Source organism: Malaclemys terrapin, chromosome 1 (genome assembly GCF_027887155.1).
Source record: "Malaclemys terrapin pileata isolate rMalTer1 chromosome 1, rMalTer1.hap1, whole genome shotgun sequence".
Taxonomy (NCBI): Eukaryota; Metazoa; Chordata; order Testudines; family Emydidae; genus Malaclemys; species Malaclemys terrapin.
The window spans coordinates 291730243-291755967 of NC_071505.1; the positions used below are offsets into that span (position 1 = coordinate 291730243).

The following is a 25725-nucleotide window of genomic DNA, read 5'->3' on the forward strand; positions in this document are numbered from 1 at the left end:
CAAGAGGGGGGGGGGGGACGCCCAAAACAAAATACCAGGACAAATGGCATCCCAACCGTACTTCAGTCGGGATGCAGGACAAACTGCTTGATATCAGGACAGTCCCGATTTTATCGGGATGTCTGGTCACTCCAGTCAATCTTTTAAGTTTTGGTAATTGCACAAGTTAGCCATTTTACACAGTTTGAAGATACTTTGGAAGCACTTCTAGGATTTTCAGTGGGTTCCACCAGCCTGCTGCTGACATATTCCAGATGCATTGGAATATGTGGTGGCCTTTGCCCATTATAGCTAATAGAGTATTTTGTTTTCCTCTTTATCCATCCCTGTTGCAATTTCATAATTTCCCCATTATGATCTAAAGAATGTCCAATTGCCTGAACACGCCCCTTTTCACATTCATTTGCTTGGGAACAGGATTCTTGTAGGTTACTAGGATTACTGTTTTCTGTTTTTTTGTTTTTTCCAATATTTCTACATTCTGATTTCATGTATCTGCAGAAGCCGACTCATGGGTGACATCATGTTCAATATTCAACCTTAAAGAGAGAGAACACCAAGACAGCACAACATTCAGCTTTACTCCTTTCTCCATGTATACTGTCCTCTCTCATTAATCAGTTACTTAGACTACTCTAAATTCCTAAACATAAACATACTTTAGTGTCCTCTATTGGGATGCTATGCCACAGATGACCTGCAAGGGCCTATGCACCACCTAAATCTCACCTAAGCGCCATCTTTGGCCTTAAGTGGTGAATAGGCCATGTCAGGTATTTTGCCCTAGCGTGAATTTAGCCATGAATGCTACAAGCTGTGGAGTAATTTTGAATACTGTCAGGATATTACAGTGAACGAAAGACAATTATTTCCCTCTAGCCATTATGAAAAAGCAAACTCAAAGTTTACAATGTTCAGTATTGACAACCTCAAGAGATCAAAAAGCATGAGTCAGATCCCCAACAAATCATGAGATTGGCCCCACAAATCAAAAGATTTTAAAAACACCATTAAACCATGATTTTTAGCCTGTCTTCTGAGTTTTTAAACCCCCTCTACTCTTCTGGTTATGTGTGTGTGATAATTTTAGGTTGAAAAGTCAGTCTTCATTGCACACAAAAATGCATGCCATTGCTCAGCTGGAGACTCCGCTTAGCCTTTCCTCACCCCTAAGATAGGGGAACTGCCATACATTTCCTACAATTGTCTTGACTCTCAGCCAACCCCCATCCTCCATCTTGCTGCCCCCCCAAGGCTTCTCCCCTTCCTTGGACCGCTTAGGGGAGATTTTGATAGCCCAGCAAAATGTTTAGGCCACTGACAGTATTGGAATATCGATTACTATGCTTATTGCCAAAAGCAGCTGTAAGGCCTTTGCAGTAGCCTTAGCATAAGTAGGCAGGCCAGAAGGGGAGAAGGAGTGACCACGAGAATTGAGCATGAGCCTACACCATCCTGTATTGCTTCTTTCAAACTGCTGAAGTATGTGGTTTTGGAAAGACAGGAAGTCTATCTATATTTGACTTCTGGTGTGTGTGTCGGGGCCACTGAGAGTGTAGACGCTCCAAAAACACATCTACATAACTAACATCTTGAAACTTCTTAAACAGCTTGCTCACTGGTTATTGGTGGCTGACAAGCTATGTGACATTTTGAGCATAAAAAGGGAAAGAGGTCTGAGTGATTTGGATTTGACCTTCTGGACATCCCTTGAAATCCCCAGCGATAGGCAGAGGGCTGGCCACCTGAACCTTGTCGTTCAACACTCAAGACTTCTCCAGATTGGGGGTAACTATAGATTTGGGGACCTCTAACCTTTTGCATATCTGTATGTGCTGGAGATCTAATAAAATAGATCTAAAATAAAATTTTGGATAAAAGCATTTTGGGTTTGTGCCAATTTTTAATTGGACGGATTTGCCGTGTCCCCACTGATTTATTTCCTAACACCGCCTCGCAAACAGTAAAGTTACCAAGAGCTTTGGATTGAGAAAACCCCAGGTAACAGACCCAGCAACACTGCCTCCCCAGCTTCTCCTCTCCCTTGCCTAGCAGCATACCTTGCAGGGCTTGTCCTCTGCCCAGATCCCAAGTAGAGGAGACATTCCAAGGCAGTGGAAGGCAGGAAGTGATGCTGGTAGGCCCAGGGTCCCCCATTGCCTCAGGACCCTCTCAACAATGTACTTTGAAGGAAGCAGAGCTCAGTGGCAGGTCAGGTTTGTGTCCTCAGCCCTGAGGTTCTCACAAAGAGCTCTGTCCAGCCCTCCTCTGCAGGAGCAGAGGAACTTTCCACATCATCACAGGAGCTCCTTCGACAGGTGCTTCCTCTGGCTGCCTGGAGGGGAGTCTCCACCACCACTGCCACCTGGCTGAGGGAGCTGCCATCCAATCCCATCCCATCACTATCCTCTGCATACCCCCAGTCTCCTTCCTCCTCCCCAAGTCACCCTGTACCCCCTAAATTTAACAGTTAACCCCAGTGTCCTACCACCCTTCACTCTCCCTATCTCAGCTCTCTTCTGAGTGCCTTATAGTCCTTGTGTCAGCATCTAGACCCCGAACCCTAGAGTGGCAGCCATTTTGCCTGCAGACATAATTTCAATCCCATTGAAAAACAGCAGGAGGCAGCAGCCAACTTTATTAAGGGCCGCCTCGCTTCCACATGCAGTTTCACAGTAGGGCAATGGCGGCCATCTTGCTGACTTCAACCTCATTGCCCTACAGTGAACTAAACTACATACTTAGGAAAGGACAAATGATAGCAATAATTGATACTTAAAAAAAATTAAAATACAGTTTTAAGATCATTTGAAGTAATGCCATAAACAAGAGCTAAACTTTACAACATCTGCAATATGAGGACTTGAAATTTATTTCTTCAAGTTTCTCACATCTTCTATTCCATTGGAATTCTCCTTAAGTAAACCATAACTCCCCCCATCCAAGGGTGTGATAATGAATGACTTGAGAGAGAAGGAACATGGATAGTCAGGCTCTGTAGCACTGCAGTGATTCACAAGGGGAATTTTATGTCTGCCACTAAACAGATGTCAGGAGAAGAACTGGGCACACCTTCTCCAGATGAGTCCTGACATGCCATCTTGCTGCTAACAAAATATGTTTCCATTAAAATCAGATGTAGATTTCTCACATAAATTGTATGGTGCCACAGTAAAATTTGAACAAGGTATTTCCCTTAATTATTGTGGACAGAAATGGAAAAGGCTTGCTAGATAGAAGAGGCCTAATCCATCCCCTCCCAAGGAAGGATTGTTCCCTACAGAATTTTTCCAGCAGTACTAGCATATAAAGGGACATTTTTCACAACTGTCTGTTACAATTAATACAACCCCTTCATGGGAAATCATAGAAGAAATATCTATTGTACTGTAACTCTCAGCTATCTTTAGGAAACACATTATGCTTTTCTTTAAAAACTTGTACAAATTGTTTTTACAGTTGTTCACAGAAGTTCTTATGGATATAAACTAAATCACTTTTATTTAGGGGCTGTTGGAAAGATGTGATGAATTCAGCACTTTTGAGGGAAATGGAGCTATACTAATCTATACAATATTCCCGTACCAATCTGTATGATATACTACATTGGATTTATATCAGTCTGTATCAATAGAAGGGAAGATATGAGGAATAAAGGGAAATGCATTTAAAGTCCTAATCGAGCCAATTTTTCTGCTGGTGTAAATGGATAAGCTCCACTGACGTCAATGGTCTTTCACACACTTATACCACCAATGAATTTGACACATAATTTTGATTCTAAATAGCTGAAACATGATTATTATGCTGGTTGGTAGTAGTGGTCTTATAATTTCAGGATAACATGTCTGGTTTAGTATATTATCAGTTATTATAATATCAGAATTTAACACACTGTAAAGTAAACCTCTCCTGCACCCCAAGCCCCTCATCCCAGGCCCCACCCCAGAACCCACATCCTCAGCCAGAGCCCGTACCTCCTCCATCACTCCAACTCCCTGCCCCAGCCCTGAGCCCATTCCCACAGTCCGAACCCCTTGGCTCCAGCCTAGAGCCACCTCCTGCACCCCAAACCCCTCATCCCTGGCCCCACCCCAGGGCCCATCCCCCCAGCCAGAGCCAGAGCCCCCTTCTGCATCCCAACCCCCAACCCAGAGCCCCCTCCCGCACCCTGAACTCCTGATTTCAGGCCCACACCCCCAGCTGGAGCCCTCATCCCCTCCCACATCCCACCCCCGGCTCCAGCCCAGTGAAAGTGAGTGAGGGTGGGGGAAAGCGAGTGATGGAGGAAGCCAGTATGGAGAGAGTGGGGGATGAGGCCTCGGAGAAGGGGTGGGACCTCGGAGAAGGGGCGGGGCCTCCGGGCGGGACAAGGATGTCGGTTTTGTGCGATTAGAAAGTTGGCAACCCTACCTGTCAACCCACTGACAGAAATACCTATGCTTATGCTATAGCTAATCATCAATGTCTCTCAACATCCCTACTTCAGAACAGGGATTTAAAAGAGATATTTAAATTGCTTTAAAATCCCAAATTAATTCCGAAGAAAAACTTCTATTCACATTGCATCATTTAGAAAATCTTGAGTATTAAATAAAACCAACTTACTTCTTGCTTTGGTGCATCAGCACCACAAACTTTTGAATTTAACAAGATTGTACTGGACTAATTAAAAAGGACTGCTTCTTTTTCACTAGTTTTCTTAAGGGCAAATTCATATTCCAGCAGATAAAGGCAACTGTCATAAAAAGCTATAACATTTTCTTGCAATAAGCAATGAATTACACCTTCGCCTAATACATGATACAAATATCCAGAAAATTGTGATCAACTTTTACTTCACGTAATACATCTGGCTTCATAATCTGCTAGCTAGGTCTTTGATGTTCTGAAAAACACCAGAAATGGTCATAATTAAATCCTCAAGTTATTCAGCTGCATTGCTCAACTAATATTCCACACAATTCCAGCAGAATGAAAGCCTGCTAATTCACAGGCCTGCTAATGTAATTGGATTAAAATTTCTAGTAATTATTACTTTTGAAGGGAATTACTGCTCAAAGTTTTGTACCTTATGGGTGCCACCGCTACCCTTTTCCTTCCTGCTAGTGCAAATAACCCAGATGTACAAGTATGAAGCTTGCTTTCTCTCTCAAAAAAAATTGCACCCACATTATAGATTGCTTTAATTCTTCACAGTAATTCATTTGGACAGAGAGAAACCATAAAGCAATATTGAGAAACATATTTACTAGGGATCTACTCCTGTGTGCACGCACAAATGCACATTTGGTTGTTGTTGGGTTTTGTTTTTCTTTTAGACTAGCACAAATGACTTTGGTGTTATTTTTTCCATGACCTCGAAGAGTGTTCCTCTGGTGTTATTAAGTCAGCACATTTGTGTGCTGACACCGGAAGCCATGTGTTTTCAAAAGCCACGGCTTCACATCTGCTGTTTTTCATTTTTGTGGTTTCCATTCCCAGGACTACTTATTGGCTCTGGAGCATCTTACCCCAAAAAGAGATATATTCATGTGGAAATGCATTTAAATTTAGCTCTAACTCTAACATTGGGATAGTTCTTTGAGATCCTCATATAAAAAGCATTACAGATGGACAAAGTAGTATTAGAAAAGATTGTTTTTTTTAAAAATGATATTATGCTGAAGTTTAGAGTATAGTTTTCATAAATATCCTGGCTATTACTGCTTGTTATGTAATTACTGCCCAAGAGTGTGCCAGGCACTCTACTTGTATGAAATAAGTTGGTCCTTCCCCTAACAGCTTACAGTCCAAATAAACAATACAGACACACAAATGTGTGGGAGAAATAATCAACATGAAATTAAAATCATTTAGAAGAAAGAAAAAGTATATATATTACATCACTGCCCATTTATATCTTTGGGTCATGCTAATACGGTACATACCACATACTATATCATCATCTTGATGTATTTCAAGCGCTTTATTGTCACAACAATTGACACAGAATGTCTCAAAGTGTCCTATTCCCCATATAGTTTCTGTGGAAATACCAGACTCCTTTCTTTTTCTACCCATAACCATCGGATAAGCTGTGCTTAAAAAGCACAATCACAGCACACACTGGAGTAAATCACTGGAAAAGCCTGTCTCACCCTTGTGTTTTTTTATTTTACTCCCAGGTCCGGCCATCTGAATGAAGCCTCCCCAAAATCTGCATTGTTTCAACCAGACCCAGCTATGGAATGCCTGTGTCTTTGCCGTTTAATACAGTGGGTATTTCAAACTTATTTATTTTTAAATGCGTTACTGAAGTCCCTTATGAGGTAACATGAAGTTTGCTGAACAACCGTTAAGAATTAACAATGGCACAACTAGAGGACTGCACCAAACTCCAGTCTAATTTATATGCCCATACTTGGTAATGTTACAGGTGGAAACTATAAATGATCATTATTCCATCTAAGTTAAGTGAGGGAAAGGGCTTATCAAAATGTGGCTTCTCATTTTGCCCATGTTAACCGGGTAGCTAAACTGTTCCCATTTAGCTAAACAAACGTGTAATTACACCTATAATATTTGTACACCTACACAAATTTGAAACTAGACTGAAGTCAGGCTGAGTTTCTGGTCCAGCAAGTCTTCACTGCTGCATATTTTCTTGGGGGGCTTTTATTTCCTGGCAGGAGAAGAGAAAAGTAGCCGCAGCACGCCTTAAGACAGCATCTGACTGGTTTTTACAGCTTTTACTCTGGGCATTCTCTCCACTGTGCTGATTGTTCCAACTCCCTCCCGCCCCTTTCCTCACAGTCATTTTCACTTCAACCTCACTCCATCTGCTCTCCCCGCTTCCTTTCTTCCCCCACTTTTCCCTTACCTCCCACCCAGGGTCCTCTCTGCCTTCCTTTGTCTCTCTGTTTAGGTAATCTCCACTCTAAATATAAAAAAAAAATTGTGGCACTAAGTCGACATTTGCAAACCATCCCATTTTTCAGTCTGCTCACATTATATCCTTTTCCCCCAAATACTTTGTCTGTCTTGTCTATTGAGACTGTAAGCACATCAGGCAGGAACTGTCTCTTATTCTATGTGGTCCCAATCTTGGTCTGCATCCGTAGATAGTACCATAATACACATAAATAATAATATCAGCAAGACCAGTGCGATGCAGTCCAATCCAAATACAAGAAAAGGAAAGTAAATGTTTTCAGATTCTTCAACAATGCTGCAATAGAGAGGTCATTTTCAGTTCTAAAAAAATAAAAGTCCAGAGGAAAAATGTGCCTAATACACAAAACTGGGCCAAATTCTGCCCTCAGATACAATTCCCACTAAGATCAGTGGAGTCCTAGCATATGCATGAGGGCATAATTTAGCTCAAATTTTAACACTACATAATACTCTACAAGGGAAAATCTAATGATGACTAATTAGTATACTTTGCCTGATGTGCTCCTCCCAGAGGAAAACCCAAAGCAGGGGGGGAAATAACTATTGAAAATGTCACAAGATTATTTGTTCTACATCCTCTCCATGGAGTGACATTAGGGGCTTTCACAAGACCTCACTGATCTAGAGGCTCTACAATATAAACGGATAAAAAAAAAGATACAATAGAACCTCTGAGTTATGAACATCTCAGGAATGGCGGTTGTTCATAACTCTGAAATGTCTGTATCTCTGAACAACCCATTATGGTTTTCTTTCAAAAGTTTACAACTGAACATTGACTTAATACCACTTTGAAACTTTACTACGCAGAAGAAAAATGCTGCTTTTAGCCATCTTACTTTAAATAAAACAAGCACAGAAACAGTTTCCTTACCTTGTCAAATCTTTTGTTTTAAACTATCCCCTCCCTTTTTTTGTAGTTTACATTTAGCACAATACTGTGCTATATTTGCTCTTTCTTTTTTTTTTTTTCTTTTTTCTTTTTTTTGGCTCTGCTGCTGCCTGATTGTGTACATCTGGTTCCAAATGAGATGAGTGGTTGACTGGTCAGTTCGTAACTCTGAGATTTTACTGTGACACCTGGGGTAAGGCTGCCCCTGTACACTGACTTCATGTATTCTCTAACTCATGGTAGCAAGGATCCAGGAGCTATGTTATTGGTGAAGTTTACTGGTTTATTCTTGTATGTTTTTTGAGCAGTTCCTTAGCCACTGGGCATGGCTACTGCATACTCTATTACATGTTTCCTTTACTTTTTCCTAGAAAATGTATTTATCATTACCCACAGAAGGGAAATCTTGACTCCAGGCTCCTGCTTGGTTCTTTCAGAAAACCACTGTAAGAGGTTACAAGAACAACATGCCTTTCTGAAACATCCCTGAGGAGTCTCCTCCATTAGAGTTTGAATTCGCTTACATCCCAGTCATAGCATCCCAAAGTACTGATAAATTATTGGACTTTGTTCCAAACCTGTGATTCCTCCCCTCCCTCATCCCCACCACCAATCTCTCTTCAATTCTCCTATGCAACAGAAAACAATATTTTCATATACATTTCCCTTTTGGACTGAAGCCTGGCCTCTTCTTTTTGGCATATGAAAAATAGAGAAGTTGCCTTTTGAGCCACTGCAAGACTACGTGCCAAAACACTAACAGCCCAGGGTGTTGAGGTAGCAGCTTTTCAAACAATGTAAGTTACATTAGCAGGAACAGACCATTGAGGTAATTCTTTAGAGTGATGTTATGAAGTCAAAGTGTTCTCAGCTCTTATGTACTGTTTAAAGATTTTTGCGGGGGGTGGGGAGGTGTTAATGAATTTTACACTCTCCATACTAGGCTCTGTAGGATTACAAACAGCAGCAGATACCGAGACACTTCTGTTTTCATTCAACATCAAAATGTAGGGTCCCTTAATGTAAATGATTACATCCCTGCTTTTATAAATCCTGTTGTTAACCTCAGTGGGAATGAATATCTGTTTAATATTTCCCTAGACCCAAGTTTCAAATATATACACAGCTACATGTCTGGCCAAGTCTCTCCATACTGTTAGGACACACCAAAGTATTTTCCCCGCAATTTCTTTACCTGTGGAGTCCATATTTTTTACAATCTTTGCAGAACAATGTTACAAGCACCTAGGCTATTATACAAAGGACTTTTCATGTTTTCTAAAATAGTCTCATCCCCACACAATATGGTTTAACAATGAGTCACCATTGAATTTCCAAAGCAAGCAAGTCTCCAGCTTGGCTCAGTGTCTTAGAGGCTCAACCTCTGGGACTGTAATCATCTGCTCTCTCTCTTAAGCTGGAATAATGTTATATGTCATTCTAGCTCATTAATATATTTTGACCATCAGAATGCAGACCTTTCAAACACTTTTATAAACATTTTAACATGATTTTCATATTGATTTTTTTATTACACTGATCCACATTCACAACGCCTTATTGCCCCAGATTTTGTAAGGGCGGATCTTACTCTGAAACCTGGCTCACTTTGTATAACTGATTGAAAAAAGATGAGATGAGTTTGGGGAGGAATTTCAATGAGACTCATAAGTACTGTTCCATGCAGCACTAGTTCAAAAGAAAATGGGGCCTGGATCCAAACCAGCCAATGGGCACCCAAACGAAAGAAAGCTCCCCTTTTCCAACCCAAAGAGTGCTCATTGCACTCCTGTCTCCATGCTGTGCCAGTGATACTCCTGATCCCTAGTTCTAAAGACTCCAGTGTCCTCTTCTGATGCCCTCCCACACGCCTTTTGAACCCAGGCTTTCTGGTTCCTGGGGGCCCCCCAAGAGCTGGATCCTGCTTTAATCCACCTGTGCTCACTCTGTTAGAAGTATCTAGGGTGACCAGATGTCCTGATTTTATAGGGACAGTCCTGATATTTGGGGCTTTGTCTTATATAGGTGCCTGTTACCCCCTGCCCCCCATCCCGATTTTTCACCCTTGCTATCTGGTCACCTTAGAAGTATCCTCAGTGTTAATACAGCAATTGACATATGTGGAAGATCCATCTACTGTCAGAAATGGCAAGCAAAATGATAAAGACTTAATATTATACAAAGCTGAGTATGAGACTTGGATCAATTTTCTTGTAATCAAATAACTGGTATTCAGAAAAATTTTCTGGGCAACAATTATTCCAAAGAGTGAGCCAAAAACCTAGAATAAATTGAATGTACACAATCATTGGAACCATTTTATGTTAATGTCCACTATATTATAAATAATTTATTTAGCTATATGTGAATTTTCTTTACTAGTCACACCACTAGAAAAATAATATTACACTCTGGAATAAAATAAAAGCGCTTATTGAAAAGAAACTTCTTCTGCAGCTTGCCAAACAGCTACCAGCCTTTCCAGCAGCAGAGAGAACATACAGTAGGGTTGCTATACAAACTAATCAGTGGGACTCTGAGAATTGCTTTGTCGTTTCCAAATATACAATGATTATTCTGAATTGATTGTGTTTTGCATGAGGATGCTTTGAAGGGAAGCAGGTGGCCAATATAACAGCAAACACAGGGTCGCCATTAGAAGGAGGTCAGGACAAGGGCAGGCTGCTGATCACAGAGCATTTCATTTCCTCATGACCATTTTAGAAAAAAGACAACACATAAAGACAGGAAAGATAGAATAATGTTGTGGTCACAACAAAGCTACTGAAATTTTATGTTCCAAAATTTTCTGTTCTTAGTAACACCGTAATAGCTATCTAGCCAGGATAGATTTCTTTGTTTCCCTAATGATTTCCTTGTAATAAAGTTTCAGATAAAGCAGTGGCATGCTAGAAAGGTCACTGAGAGCTGTGACAATTTGGGGAATCTGCATGTACAACTTGGAAATGCTGGATGATGCTATGAAGTTGTTCTAATGTTATTGCTATATTTTTGAATACCTCTATGTCTGTGTGGATTCCACCCTTGCTATCAAACACCAGACCACGTACAGTGGTGGGTCCTCAGAATTCAACAAATGTCCATTTTTTTCCTTCCAAATCCCCAAATCCAGAACAAAGCCAAGAAGGTGTTGATGATGCTAGCCTTTAGAAACCACAGAGACTAGCTGTGTCAGAGAGGAGACTCACAGACCTACTCAAGAAATTTTGGGCAAGAGAGGAGACGAGATGGCAATGCTTTTGTGGCAGGGTGAGCAGATTAGCTGCAGAACCAACCAAGATCAGTAAAAGCAAGCAGACTTGGGGAGAGATGGGGGGTGCTCCAAGGCTGAGAAAATAAGCCATGTGCTGTATCAGAAGGATCAAGGACATCCCCAGCGGACTCTGATCCCAGCCCAAAGAGTGCACCAGAGTGGTAAGGAAACTGAGACAGGGAAATGCACATAAGGCTTATTATATTTGTCTAGATCTGTGTATTTTTTGTGCTATTAGTAAAGAGCAATGGTGATTTAGAATCCTGTGCAAAGTTTGACTGTGTGATATGTTATACCTATCTCTTGCCCTCAAACAGTTAACCTGAGGATCCCAAACATTACACAGCTGGAGTTCTGCGTGAAGGTGTGCTCAAGCTATGGAGGAACCTGAGGAGTCCCAGGGGCTGGGCAGTTGGATGTGGAGGTCTCAACTTTCAGGTGGGGTACTAGGCAGAAAATCTGCATCTCAAAAGTGTGCCTAGAGATCGAAAACCAGGGGCAGCACCTGGACTCTGTTCAGACACCCGAGATTTACAGCACATGAGGGATTCAGCATTTAGATTTCTACAGAGTAGTCTGGTGATGTCCGAGAGGGGGCATTTGACTAGATCTGTTACAGGGACCTTGCAGGAAATTCAAGGGGAACAGCAAAGAGCGGGTTGAGGAGATTTCCCTGTCACTGATGGACTCTGATCACTTTCAAGATGCTATTACAAACTACACCTACCGGAGGTGACTCACCCTTAAGGCTCATCACAATATTCTGAAGAGCAATTTCTTCATGTGTGCAATGGACCAGATTCCAACCAATGTCACATGGTTTCCCAAAAGATGATGCCCCCAGGCTTCACAAAAATGCCTTTGCCTCCTTCATTCCCATTTCAAACTATCCAGGTTGAACATTATCGGCATACTCAGAATATTTTTTTCAGGAAGAATGTATTGTAACAGATTGCCAGTGCTGGCTCAGTGAGTGAGCGAGTGTATCATGGAACAAACCCTAACAGCTCCCAAACAACATGGTTCCTCCCATAGGGGAAGGTCCCCAGGCTCAGGAAGTAATGCAGAAATGAAGTTGGGGTATTAGCCACACCAGGTGCAGGAGATGAGCTCTTCCAGCAATAGACACAGGTTGTTCTTTTGTTTAATTAACTGGTAACTGCTGTAATTTTTCTGGAGAACGTGCCCATTTATGCTAACCACCAATAAAAAGACAGCAAGGTCACAGAATATAAACATTTCCAGTGAAGTGTATTTAACAGAAGTTTGTTTGCCAAGTAGAACTACCTTTGTTCTTATGATCCAGAGAAAATCCCTTTTATTTAAATTTGAAAATATATTGATAGTTTCCCCATTCCCTCCCTTCTGTAAGCTAATGCACCCCAGGCACACCAGGTTTTTTTAGAGACTAAGAAAGTTCTGGGGAGAGCACCTTGTTAAACGATTGGCTGTACATCACTGACATGGATACTAATGTCCCAGAGATACTTTTTATCAAAAGCAATGTGGGGAAGTTCACATTTCCAAAACCATTTTGTCAGGCACCTCTTACAAACAGAATATTTTCTTTTGGGCAAAAGATCATCACAAACCTAATAATTTAAGAACTCTATGAGGCAGTACTACTGTTACTTCCATTTCATTAGAGTGAGAAGCAAAAAATAAGATGTACCAAAACTCTAGCTCAGAGCATCGAACTTGAGAAGGGCTCAGTTCCTGAAAGGTGTTAAGTGCCCTCAACTTCCACTGATTTTAATGGGAGTTGAGGGTGTTTTTGCCTTTGTAGGATCGTGCTCTAAAAAGGAGTTCATTTGAGGAGCATGGAGCAGTCCATTGGCACCTACTGTAAGGATCTTACAGAACCATGCAGGATTGTGCCCTAAGGGGAAAAAGAAAAATCACACTTCGGAGAATACTTTATAATACTACTAAATTTACAAATAATAATTGTAATCATCATTATCAGTATAATTATCCCCATTTTACAGATATGGAAACTGGGACGGACACACACACACACGTGACTTGTAGAAGGGCACTAGGTGACTCAGTAGCAGAGTAAGGAAGAGAACCCAGAACTTCTGATTTCTGTGTTCTAGTCACTAGACTATGCTCCCTCCAGCTTAAAAACGACAGAGTAATTCTTTTGGAGAGTTCACTCATGGTTATCCTTTATGCTGATAATCATATCACAATACATAGGAAAGGAAGAGATAAGAAATAATTGAGTATAGAATCATCCCACATGAAAAAGCTGGCCTGTCAGATCAAAGTTGATGTACAGGAATTTCACTTTCCTGTATTTTGAGGACCATAACCTTGTATTATATAGTAAGTTTTAGCAAGCATATGGCAATAACTGTAATAAGTTCAGTATGTTGACCAGTAATGGTATAAGTGTTCCTAATTATTTTATCTTATACACAAATATTCTAATACTATTAATTTTTGTTTTGTATACTTTCCATTTTTCAAACTGATTGCTGTTATTTGTTTTGTTTTTTGAGCTGCATACTCCTGTCCTGCAAACCATGTATGCACCGAGGGGCAAAAGACCGATGAATCTCAAAATAAGTCATTAAAATGGAAAATACAAGTTCTGCATACTTCGTGTTAAACAGAGAGAAATTGTTGTTGTCTGATGCAAAGTAAAACAGGCCCTTGAACTTTAAAGTCAGTGACAAAAGAAATTAAGAAATGACTTGAGTACTAAAGAGTTATTGTTGAGTTAGTCATTTTTCAGATGGATTAAGAAAGCATATGCAATATTACCCTTAATTAGTTAGGAAAAGTATGAAAAGAAGAATAATTTGCATGCTATTTAGATTCAACAGATGGTTGGCTACACTGTTGATATCTAATGTGGCACACTCATGACAGTGAAAGGAGAGGACCTGTACACCCTTTGAAATTAATACAGTTAGAAAAAGAAAAGGTAAACGCTACAGTCCTTTATCTAGTCAGTGACGTCTAACCTATACTAGATGGCCCCTTGGATGCCTAATTTTCCTTTTTATCGCCAGTTATAGAAGCTCTGCTGGAAAAGGCATCAAGTTAACTTTTTTGAGTCTATCTACTCAATTGATTCAGCCAAGGATTTAATGCCAAAAAGGAAATAGTAGGTAAGCATGAAAGCCAAAGTAATATATCACTGCTATCATTTCAACAGATAAGCATTTCTTTGTTTGAACAAATACACATTATGGTACATGAAGCCAAAAATGTTTTGTTTTTTTTTTAACAGCACATCTTCTGTGGGACTTCCGTGTAACCAGACTTCAGAAAACACTCAGTTATAAAGGTTTAGGTGCACATAGTGTAGTATTAAATTTGCTACAACTGACAAATGGATAAATAACTATGTGTTCAACATAATTTTCAAGCTGTACTTTAAACACAGAAGTACAATTCAGGTTCATATTTCTTCAGTAACTCAGAAATGTGAGGAGATACCTTTAAATTATTAAATTTCTCTATATATAAAAGAGTGAAACACAATTCAACTGGAAATTATTTCACTTGTAAACTAAACAATATGATTTTTTCTGAACTCCCAGCCCCACTAACTCTATGTTGGCTCTGAGAGTCAAGTTGAGTTCCTTCCATCTTTTGCATCATTGCCGGTAATGAGAATTCCTCAGGCCCACAGCAATACTTCTGAAACCCCACGGTCTTGGCGTTGTGCTCTCAGAGGTACCTGTGTAACCCTTTGGCTCTTTAATAGTATTATAGGATTAGTTGATTGCAATTTAGTAAACAATCCTGTTGGTGATGCATAATAAACCAACAGCAGAAAGAAGATGGAGTAGAATCTTGTACCTCACCCCACATTAGCTTTGTTAGCTCAGCAGCGTTAACAGAAAGAAAGCAATAAAACCCCCAAGGGAAAAAAAATTAAGATACAAGTGAACTGTAAAAATCAAGATTTCCCAGGTATATGGCTGCCAAGAACAACAAAACACAGGGAAGCTACTCATATGGTTCACAGACAGACGGTACAAATATAAAGAGAGACTGTTGTAAAATACACACTGAAGGTTTACAAAAAGTGAATAAGTCAAAGCAGATGGCAATCTATAAAGTCTTAATATGGGCAAAGTTAGTGGAATACGGTTTTTTTCCACCCAGCTTCTTCTTCAGTAAGAATAATAAAAGGGAGCCATGTATGCATCATATTTTGACAATAATCTCAGCAGATCTGACTCCTGGATATACACAATGTCAGTTCTGCTAAGTAAGCAAGTCCAATTTTTACTTTTTCAATTAGAGCTGCTGTTGTGTGCAGTGTTGTAGCTGTGCTGGTCCCAAGACATTAGAGAGACAAGGTGGGTGAGGTAATATCTTTTATTGGACCAACTTCTGCTAGTGAGAGAGAAAAGCTTTGGAGCTTACACAGAGCTCTTCTTCCGGTCTTCTGCAGGTCTGAAGAAGAGCTCTGTGTAGCTGCAAAGACGGTTTATGCCTGTATCTAAATTTTTCTTGAACTATCTTGATTTATAAACGAGATTGCACAAATGTTTTCTAGTCAGTTAAGAAATGGATTTGCCTGATCACTTCATTTTTGTCTGTTCTCCTGCAGCTGATGGTCATTCAAAGGTAATATTGGGTTTACTTAAGAGGGAGGGAAAGAGAAAAGGAACAAAGAAAAGGAAATTGCATAGGCCGAGAAGTCATCAGGGAAAGGAGAAAAACCAATAGAGAAGATCCAGGAGAGCTGATGAAGGGTAGGGAATTCTTTTTCAGGGAAGAGAAGGAATTTACAGAAGGAGCTGGAAAGGCTCCAGAACAGAACATGGTGCTACTGGAAAAGGAAAGAAATTTGTAATGGGAAGAGAGAAAGCTCCAGGATAGCTCAGGTCAAAGGAAGGAAACCAGACATATATCACCCTTATTTTGCCTTTAAAATTCTTAACAGCTTCATGAATATTTATTAGCTTATTGGATCAAGATCAGCCAATATTCACTGTTAGATACTAACCCAGAGGCTGGGGACTGTCATATGCTTGTTGGGTCAGTCATGCTGTCTAGTGTGGCTCATGACTATGAGTGTCAACCTCAGGGGCAGGGGTGCTGGGAACAATTTGTATAGTGAGGGTGCTGGGAGCCATTGAACCAAATTGTAAACCCTGTATATAATGGAAACCACTTCAAGCCAGGGGTGCGGCAGCACCCTTAGCACCCCTAGTTCCAGCACCTTTGCTCAGGGGAGACTGTCAAGTACCAGGGCAGAGACCCCGAACTGGTTGTCTGTTCTATCACTAGATTTTACCAACCCAGTAACAAATGTGAACTCCTGAAGCACTATAATAGTCTTATTGTGGATTCACAGACAGTCCCCTTGGGCACTCCAGTGTGTCTTGCCACCCAGGCAAGCTGGACTTAGTGCTAGCTGGTTGCTATACACCAAAAATCACAAAATATTCAGGTTGCTCCCAGTCCCAAGAGACTAGTCATTTACCCAGGTCAATTTGTACCTTAGATCTCTCACCAAAGACAATACTTGTAACCAGTTCTGTAATAAACTAACTAAAGATTTATTAACTAGGAAAAAGAAATGAGAGAGTTATAACAAGGTTAAAGTAGGCAAGCATACATAAACAAATGAGTTACAGTCTATGGTTTTAAAAGGTACAGAGTTGTAGCAATATGTCAGCTCTGAATGTCCTTAGGGCTAACCTCGGTTGACCCAGAGGGATCTCTGCTTCTGTTCTGTAGCTCCAGCTCCATGAGAGTCCAAACAGCAGAAGAGAGATGAAAAATTTTCTTGACAGCTATGTTTGTTTCCTTCTTCCAGAATTCAAGTTGATGGGACAAACCCTTTCGCATGTAGCCTCTTCATGGGTGTGAAAGGGAAATCAAAGTCTTTGTATTGAGATGTCCCCCAATGGCCCATTTAGTTTTGATAGGCCTTTTTTGATGGTTAGGAGACAATCCCTTCTGACTGGGTTCTCAGTTTCAGAGTGAATATTTTTTACTGTCATAAAGCAAAAACTTAAATATTATCTTATAGCATTTGATAAAGAAATTATAATTGAGAGTCATCCATGCAGCAATTTACAAGCACTTTATGAAATCTAAACACATTGTTATAAGTCCAATACCCATTTTAACCATTCTAACACAGGTGAGGTGGCAAAATTTGCAGATGATACAAAACTACTTGAGATAATTAAGTCCAAGGCAGACTGCAAAGAGCTACAAAAGGATCTCACAAAACTGCATGACTGGGCAACAAAATGGCAGATTAAATTTAATGTTAATTAATTGCAAAGTAATGCACATGGGAAAACAATCTCAACTATAGATAAATTAGCTGTTACTATTCAAAAAAGAGATCTTGGAGTCACTGTGGATAGTTCTCTGAAAACATCCACTTAATGTGCAGTGGCAGTCAAAAAAGCGAACAGAATGTTGGGAGTCATTAAGAATGGGATAGATAAGAAGGCAGAAAATATCAGATTGCCTCTATATAAATCCATAGTTACACCCACATCTTGAATACTGTGTGCAGATGTGGTCACCCCATATCGAAAACGATATATTGGAATTGGAAAAGGTTCAGAAAAGGGCAACAAAGATGATTAGGGGTATGGAACGGCTTCCATGTGAGGAGAGATTAATAAGACTGGGATTTTTCAGCTTGGAAAAGAGACAACTAATGGGGGATATGATAGAAGTCTATAAAACCATGACTGGTGTAGAGAAAGTGAATAAGGAAATGTTATTTACTCCTTCTCATAACATAAGAACTAGGGGTCACCAAATGAAATTGATAAGCAGCAGGTTTAAAACAAACAAAAGGAAGTATTTCTTCACACAACGCACAATCAACCTGTGGCACTCTTTGCCAGAGGATGTTGTGAAGGCCAAGACTATAACAGGGTTCAAAAAAGAACTAGATAAATTCATGGAGGATAGGGCCATCAATGGCTATTAGCCAGGATGGGCAGGGATGGTATCCCTAGCCTCTGTTTGCAGAAGCTGGGAATGAGCGACGGGGAATGGATCACTTGATGATTACCTGTTCATTCCCTCTGGGGCACCTGGCATTGGCCACTGTCAGCAGACAGAATACTGGGCTAAATAGACCTTTGGTCTGACCCAGTATGGCCGTTCTTACATTCTTATGTGAAACAGACTGGTTTTTAGCAATGAATCTGTCAGTACTTGGCTAAGGCCTAAAACCTTGGCAAGAGCTGGCACCTGGTCAGCCAGTGTCACAGGGTGATTCACTGGGTACAGGTCTGACAAAATATCTCTGGCTTGATAATCCCCACTGCACCTTGGTAAAGTCAATGGGGAGATTGGTTTGGCTAAAAGAGTCACAGCCCTGCAAACCTGAACAGAAGCAGGCTAAGAATGACAGATGTTAGGTACACGGCTGGGCAACATCCACTAATAAAAGGAAGATGCTCTCCATTCACTTTTAATCCTTCTTTATTTCCTTCAGATTTTGATGAGGATAATGCAAATTAATGTCTGCAGAAAGTGATGCAAATAAGAGAGTTACAAACTGTAATTTAAAAGGACAAACAGCGGTATGTCTAATGTCCATAGTATAAAAAAGGTACATAATCTATTTTGTCTATTGCTTGCTTTAATACAAAGAAATTTAGTTCCTACTGGGAGAATTTATTGCTGCAGGTTCCCTACCAATTTAGGACTGTAGTGTTTACCTTTCCCTGTGAGCAGGCAGAGAAACAATGGTATATTGTGTAAATACAGTGGGGACATGGATTAATTTCAAACCCATCACGTAATCTTATGAGATTTCCCACGAGATCTCCTAACAGGTTGCAGCACTGTGAGCCATTATTTCCATATTTATTGGAAATAACATCTGAGCTAAGGCAATGCACAATATTCCCAATGCAAGCTCTCATGATGAGAATGAAATTAACTCTTATTGCGGTAAGTGCTGAGGGTTGGTTGTTTTTTTTTTGTTTTTTTTTAATCCTGAAACATTTACCCCAAATAACTACATATTCCCTTAAAGCTGTTGTGATACAGTATATCATGTAACATTGTAATTTGGGGGTTTTTGTAAAGATGACTTTTGATCTGAAAATCCCCACTGAAATGACTGGGCTGGATTCTGATCTCTCTTGTACTATAAAACTGGCGCAACTCCACTAATTTTAATTGAGTTATTCCAGATTTATGCTAGTGTGAGATCAGAACCAGATCCACTTTATGGTACTAATTGTGCAAAGACCTTTCAAGATGCAAATATTGACACAATAAACCTTAATTAAAATGACTGTGTTCTACAGTGCTGTATGCTACAGAATGTACTTAAAAAAGCTTTATTATATATTCAATATTGCAGAACTCAGAGGCCCCATTGTACTAGCTACTGTACAAATACAAAGAAATACAGTATCCCTGTGCAAAAGAGTTTACAAGCCTACTGCTGAATTATTTGGTGGAATGTGGGTCAGGAAATACACTGATACCCTCAGTTTCTTGCAGTTAAATTCATTGGGCAAGATCCTCACCTGGTGAAATTTGGTGTAGCTCCACTGAAGATGAAGAACTAGCCCCAACTATTTATTTGTTTAGTTACTTGCAAAGTGTCCCCAGTTCCAAGATACACACAGATACTTCTGTACTTAGATAACCTGGGGATACTGGGTGCACCTTGGAAGCACCTAAAACTCTAGCTGTTTTTATCGTGTTTCATTAAGGCTCTGGGCCACGCTCCTACACATGTTTCCCCTTCAATACTGATTCCTTTGTGAAAGTAGGCAGTTTCTCCTTCTTTAATCAACCTCCCGCTCTTACCTGATTCATCCACTGATACCTCAACATGCTGTTGTAGTACTTCAATTTGTCGTCAAGGAAACAATTGTTAGGTCATAATCTACAGCTTGTGTCACTGAATGAATTTGGTAAGAGGGTCAGGGCAATTATAAGAACAATCTTCACTTATTCACAAGTATGTTATTAGTTATGTACTATGGGGAAAAATACAAAAAGTACGCTGCAGTGGAATTTTGGTTTCAAAAGTTGCATTTTTTTTAAACGTTTGCCTGTGGGTGGCCACGACTGGGGGAAATCCAATAAAATTGGTTTTAGAAGCCATATCAGAAGATCATACACATAGCTACTCTGCAAGATGAGGTTGCTATGGCATCAGAACCACAGCTGCCAAAATTTTCATGGGAAGCTGAGGTACTGGCAGCCTTCTCCCTGAGGGCCTGCTGAGATTTGACTTGTCCACTTAATTAACCACTTAACCATACTGTCCAAAAAGGCTGAACATGCAGCTGTCTTCAAATAGCTTAACATTGCCCTGTAGGTTTTTTTTTTAAACAGAGTATCCATTTTCCTGCCTGAAATAGCCTTAGGCCAGAAATCTCTTCAGCTAGACTGGTGCTCCATCTATCCCTCCTCATGTTACAGCTGTGTCTGTCTTGCAAGTCCAGGGGGATTCTTACCCAGGACTCGACAAAGCTTAAAAAAAAAAAAAAAAAACTTGGAGGGCTAAAGCTAGCCACTATTTAACATCTCAGTCCATTCTTTTTGAACGTAAAGATATACCCACAATTGTTGATCATTATAATTGTAAAATAACCTGAGTTTTTACAAACCACTATCACTTGGCATATTAAAAACATTTCAATATTTTACAGTTTAAATGAATTTACTAATATAAATATTTTATTTTCATTATTGGCAGAGGCTACTGGCTGTACATAGTTAATATTGACTCCAAACCTAAAAAGAATAATCATATTAACACCCAAACTCTTTTAATCTACATTTTTGTAAATGTTTTCCTAAGAGTTCATTCTTACATAATATAATAGACCCTCATTTGGAAACTCAGCCCTCAGCTTCAGTACAATAGTCTCTTTTTTGCCCCCAAACCTATTCAACTGTTGTTTAACACAATCAGTTTCTCCCAGGTCTCTTAGGGATTTAAGTTTAGAAAACAGGCTTGCAAAAATACAGTGGCTCTTTTATAGTCTTACTAATTAAATGTAATTAAATTAATGGTAACTGAAATTGAATGTATTAAAAAAATCCAAAAGCATTTTGCTTTACATGTATAAACACTAGAGTAATTATTTCCTTTTCGGGAAAATGCCAGGGTAATAATGGAGATGACAGTGAAGTTCTTTACAATGGGCCGATGTAGACTATCAGGATTCATTAGCATGTGTGTGACTAGTAAACAACTGCATTAATTTTAAGCCGAGTAACATATTTAGAAAACTGGAAAGAACCTTATTTTGTGAATTTAATCAACCTTTGCTCTTCCCCAGGTAGGTCAGAGCATATCTGCAATATTAAGCTGAAACTTATTCTTGACCATAGACCCATGATAAGAGGCCAGTGATTGTCAAACTTTCGAACACTTTTGATGGTTTGTAAACAAAGAACACTTCAAAATAAATAAATGAAAACTTTCTGTTAATATAACGGTAATTATGGAGATAAGTAATCTTTCCATAATTGAAGCTGTAACCAGCATTACCCTGTGAGCCCACTTTTCATCCCTCTCTATTTCCAAGAATAAAAACGCTCGATTTCTCAAAACTCTACAGATAGAGAATTTTTCAAGAAAGTGGTTCCATTTTTAAATGGTTTTAATTGTCTAATTTTTCTTTGCCTCCATCTATTGGCCTAATTAAATCACATGACAATAAACAAATCACATCATATTTACATTTTCAAATTTAGCTTCGGCAAGAGGCAGTTTTCAAGGGCAGGAAGAGTAAGCTGTTCAAAAAGTTGACATTAGCTATGGTTCGTCATCATCCAAGTGACTTACTGCCGTGACCAATTTGTGGCAGACTATGGTTAGCAGACTGTCTTCACACAAAACAATGTGTTACTTGTGTCCGATGTTAACCACAGTGACTAGAATAATATGGATCCAATCATAACATAATGAATTAAATATCAACATATATCACTGTGAAACATTGGGGCCAGAATATATAAAGAGTACAAGATCAATATCTATATAGAAAGTATGGAGAGTATGAGTATGTATACTTACACTCTATTTTAAGAGACAGCCCCAAAATATCCCCAAATACACAGAGTGCAAAGGTGCAATAGAATTAGTAGACAATCACACTTGTTAAGCGATTACTTTGTATCAGTTCCTTGAATTGTCGTGTAAGAAGCCTTTCATTATCTATATTAAGTGTGTAAATATATTGCATTACATGCACCACCATGCGTGCATGACACACAGTAACTGTTTACAGAATGAGAGATTGTCATTGAGAAACATTTATGATTGATGAAGTTACACAATAATCCAGTTACCTGGATTTTACTAGGTGATCTAAATTCACTTGCTCCATGATGGTACCGTACATTTACTATATGCACACCTTAATAATCAAGTTGCAGAAATAGAAGGACTCTACTCATTTTCCTTTACTTTTCTTAGTTCAAAATGAAATCTGGGTTTGGTTTCACTAGAACTATAAATGGTAAGCAATATTAACCAAGACAATTTCTAAGTTCCTATTTAGTGCTCTAATTTAAAGTCTGACAGTTGTGTAATGCAGTACTGACATCTTCAATTTATAGTATAGTAGGTTACCTGATAAAATACGGCGTATTTCACACTGTGACTCGCCCACAATTGTTCCTGTGAATCATAGGGAAGAATTGCTTTCAGACTTGAATTACTAAACCAAGTACTGCTGCTTGTAATCATCCACTCTAAACACTCTTTCTAGCATTGCTAACAGAGACAAATATTTGCAACACCTAAACCAAAAAGTACAGCATAAGATAAACAAAATTGTCAACAGGTAATATTTTTTGCACAGCTTTGTTAAATATAGGGTACATCACAGCAGAAATATACTCTCTGATAGAAAATCAAGAACTGTTACCTATTTTAGAAAGCAAAGGGTAAATCACAAATCATGGGAAACCTGCAGAAACTGATGCTTTATCTAAACAAACTTTCAAAACTACTACTGCCCATTGACATTAACTAAAATACAGTGTTGCCTCAATCCCCAGGTGCACCAGGAGCCTTGTTCAAAGCCCACTGAAGTGAAAGGGAGTTGTTTGGATCAGGACTCAAGGTAAGAGCTTGGTACATCTGGATGGCAGGGAAGAAAGAAGCTGTTTTCAGCTTCTCTATTATTGGGCTGGCTGGGGTCTGTTTCAGCCCCTGTTGTAGACTGCAGCAGCCTCAAGTTTGTTCTAAACTATATCCAGTTGGATATGGCCCCAAGAGCTCGAGCACAAACTACGGTTCTATGTTTTGGCCATCCCTCATTCTCCCCACCCCCAGGACCGCCTTACGCCAGAGGCCAAGAAGGGGCTGGAGGTGGTGTAAGAATCAGATACACAGATTTTACACATGCTACCCAGGAAGATCTGCCATTTTTCTGACCAGCATGCACCACTGGAGAATGCAAAATGGCCAGAGCCAGGCTCAGGATTCAGCCTTGTGACTACAGGTTAGACTCCACTCAGAAAACTTAGGACAGGTTACAAAAAATTACAAGATAGCAAGTAGTCTCACTCAATTGAGGACATTAATATGCTCTTTGAAAAGCTGCCTAAACTCACACTTCATCTGATTCCCTGAGCCAACCAAATGTCAGTCCCAAGCTTGAATTTCCCGGCTTCTGTCAATCGGTCACAATTTAACACCAGTTTGAGGTTTAATATTTCAGATTTAGCTACAGTAAAAACATACCTGTTACATTTCCAAGGTTACAAGAGTCAATTTTTCAACTCTTCTGTTGTTTTGCACAGGCTTTCACAGATGAAACACAGATTTCCCCCCTAAAAATGACCAGATTCTTCACTTAATAATTTTTAGCAATTTAACACTGCAAGTGCCCAGTAAGGCTGACAACACCCTTTCCTTTGTAACAAGTGCATCTATGAACAGACGAGGCATTTTCTGATCTATATTTGATTTAAACAAACAAGTGTTCCATGCATTAAACTTCAGTCTCTTGCTAGCTAATTTCAAAAAACTAACAGACCAAGTACACCATCTTATGCCATCTAAGTCTTCTATGGACAATGGGAAGGGAAGGCATCATCACTCTGTATTCCCTTTCCAGCAAGTGGGGATATTTTTATTCCTGCTAGAACTCTGCCAATAGGAACCTTGAGGGAAACTGCTGAATTGGGGCATTCCCTGGCTAAACTGGCTATGCGCCTTTTCAAAAAGTCTGAGCTGTCAATTTAGAACTGCATTGGCTGATCACATCCACCCTTCCCATCAACTAGATTAGTCACAGCTACTGCCTGCCACCATAACCTGAACCCTTGCAAAAGAGTTTGCCATCAGGGCACTCCACCAGGACTATGCTGACATAAACTGAGGTCAATTTGACACAATATCTTTTATTTTTTCTTTCATGTTCCTGACAAACTTATGTGCCATAAACACTAAAGTGCATCCCATTCACTTTTAAAGTACTTCAGACAAAGAGTCAAATGGGAATGCACTTTTACACAACCACTGTTAGTTTAAAAAAAATCATACAAATCCATTTTTCCATTGGAGGTTACGTTTACAAATACTCTATGCCTGGTAGATTGTCAAAGAATGTGTGCACATATGTAATCATTCCTTCCTGGAATCTTGGGCAAAATGACAGGATTCAGAGAATTTGGCTTCCTCATCAGTACTTGGCATCTCATACACTACAGCCTGAATACTGATGGCTTTATAGGCTTGCTATTTGTGAAGAATCACTTTGTCACTGGGTGGTGCCCAAACAGCTGTGTGCATGCAGTCAGTAGTTCCCAGGAGCAATGGAAAATTAACTAAGCCAAAGAAGTCATACATTGCTTAGTGCTTTACTTCTGGCACATTGTATCTCTGTAAAACTTAAAGCATAATTCTCAGTAACTGAGGGTGTTGCACAGCACAGTAAGAAAAGGAGAGCAACTCACCTCACTCTGGGAAAGGGCATCAGTGGGTAGAAGGAAGGCAGGAAAAGGCCATTTTGCCGACATTCTAGGTCTGCAGGTCCACAGATGAACCATGGCTGCCTGTTCCCCTACTCACAACTGGAACTTTTAGGTCAGAACTACTCCTACTGCTCCAGGAGTTCTGCTACAGCCCCAGCACAGACACACAAGGCAAAACAAAACATAGTCCAGACAAAGTAGCATCCCTATTAGTATATATCTGCTTGTGCATGCCTAAGTATGGGTCACATTAGAGACAACACTAGGATCACTGTATAGAATTTAATAAAGGTTTAAGTTCTATTTAGGAATAGGATAAGGTTCAAGTTTGTTCTTATTCCAGTTAGGTTTAGACATGAACTGCAAAGCAGGTGCCCATAAGGCACAAAGTCAAAGGGGACACCCAACAGAGCTGAATGCAAAGGGAAACTTACAAGAATGCCTGCAAGTTTCCTTTTAGAACAGGCTCTATGAAGAGTGAGTGTGTGTGTGTGTGTGTGTGTGTGTGTGTGTGTGTGTGTGTGTGTGTGTGTGTGTGTGTGTGTGTGTGTGTGTGTGTATATATATATATACATAAAAGGAAACTGGGTCTAGTGAATTTCCATCTTTCATCCGTAACCCCTCCCATGTATAACACTACTGCTGCTGACCCCCCCGGAGACCCAAAAGGCAAGGAAAACACTAAAGATGTGAAAAGGCA

The 25725-nt window shown here is 39.8% G+C and overlaps 1 protein-coding gene across 7 annotated transcripts in view; it reads right to left on the reverse strand.

The window, feature by feature from the left end:
- The window catches only part of ENOX1 (ecto-NOX disulfide-thiol exchanger 1), a 494661-nt gene that overhangs the window by 363540 nt on the left and 105396 nt on the right, over positions 1 to 25725 (reverse strand). Inside the window, exon 1 of one of the 7 annotated variants that reach the window (XM_054014080.1) lies at positions 22672 to 22689. The exons of the other annotated variants lie outside the window; for them this stretch is intronic. The gene's annotated coding sequence lies outside the window, so the exon portion shown is untranslated. Of the gene's footprint in view, positions 1 to 22671; positions 22690 to 25725 lie in introns of those variants that run through there. 7 annotated transcript variants of the gene reach the window in all.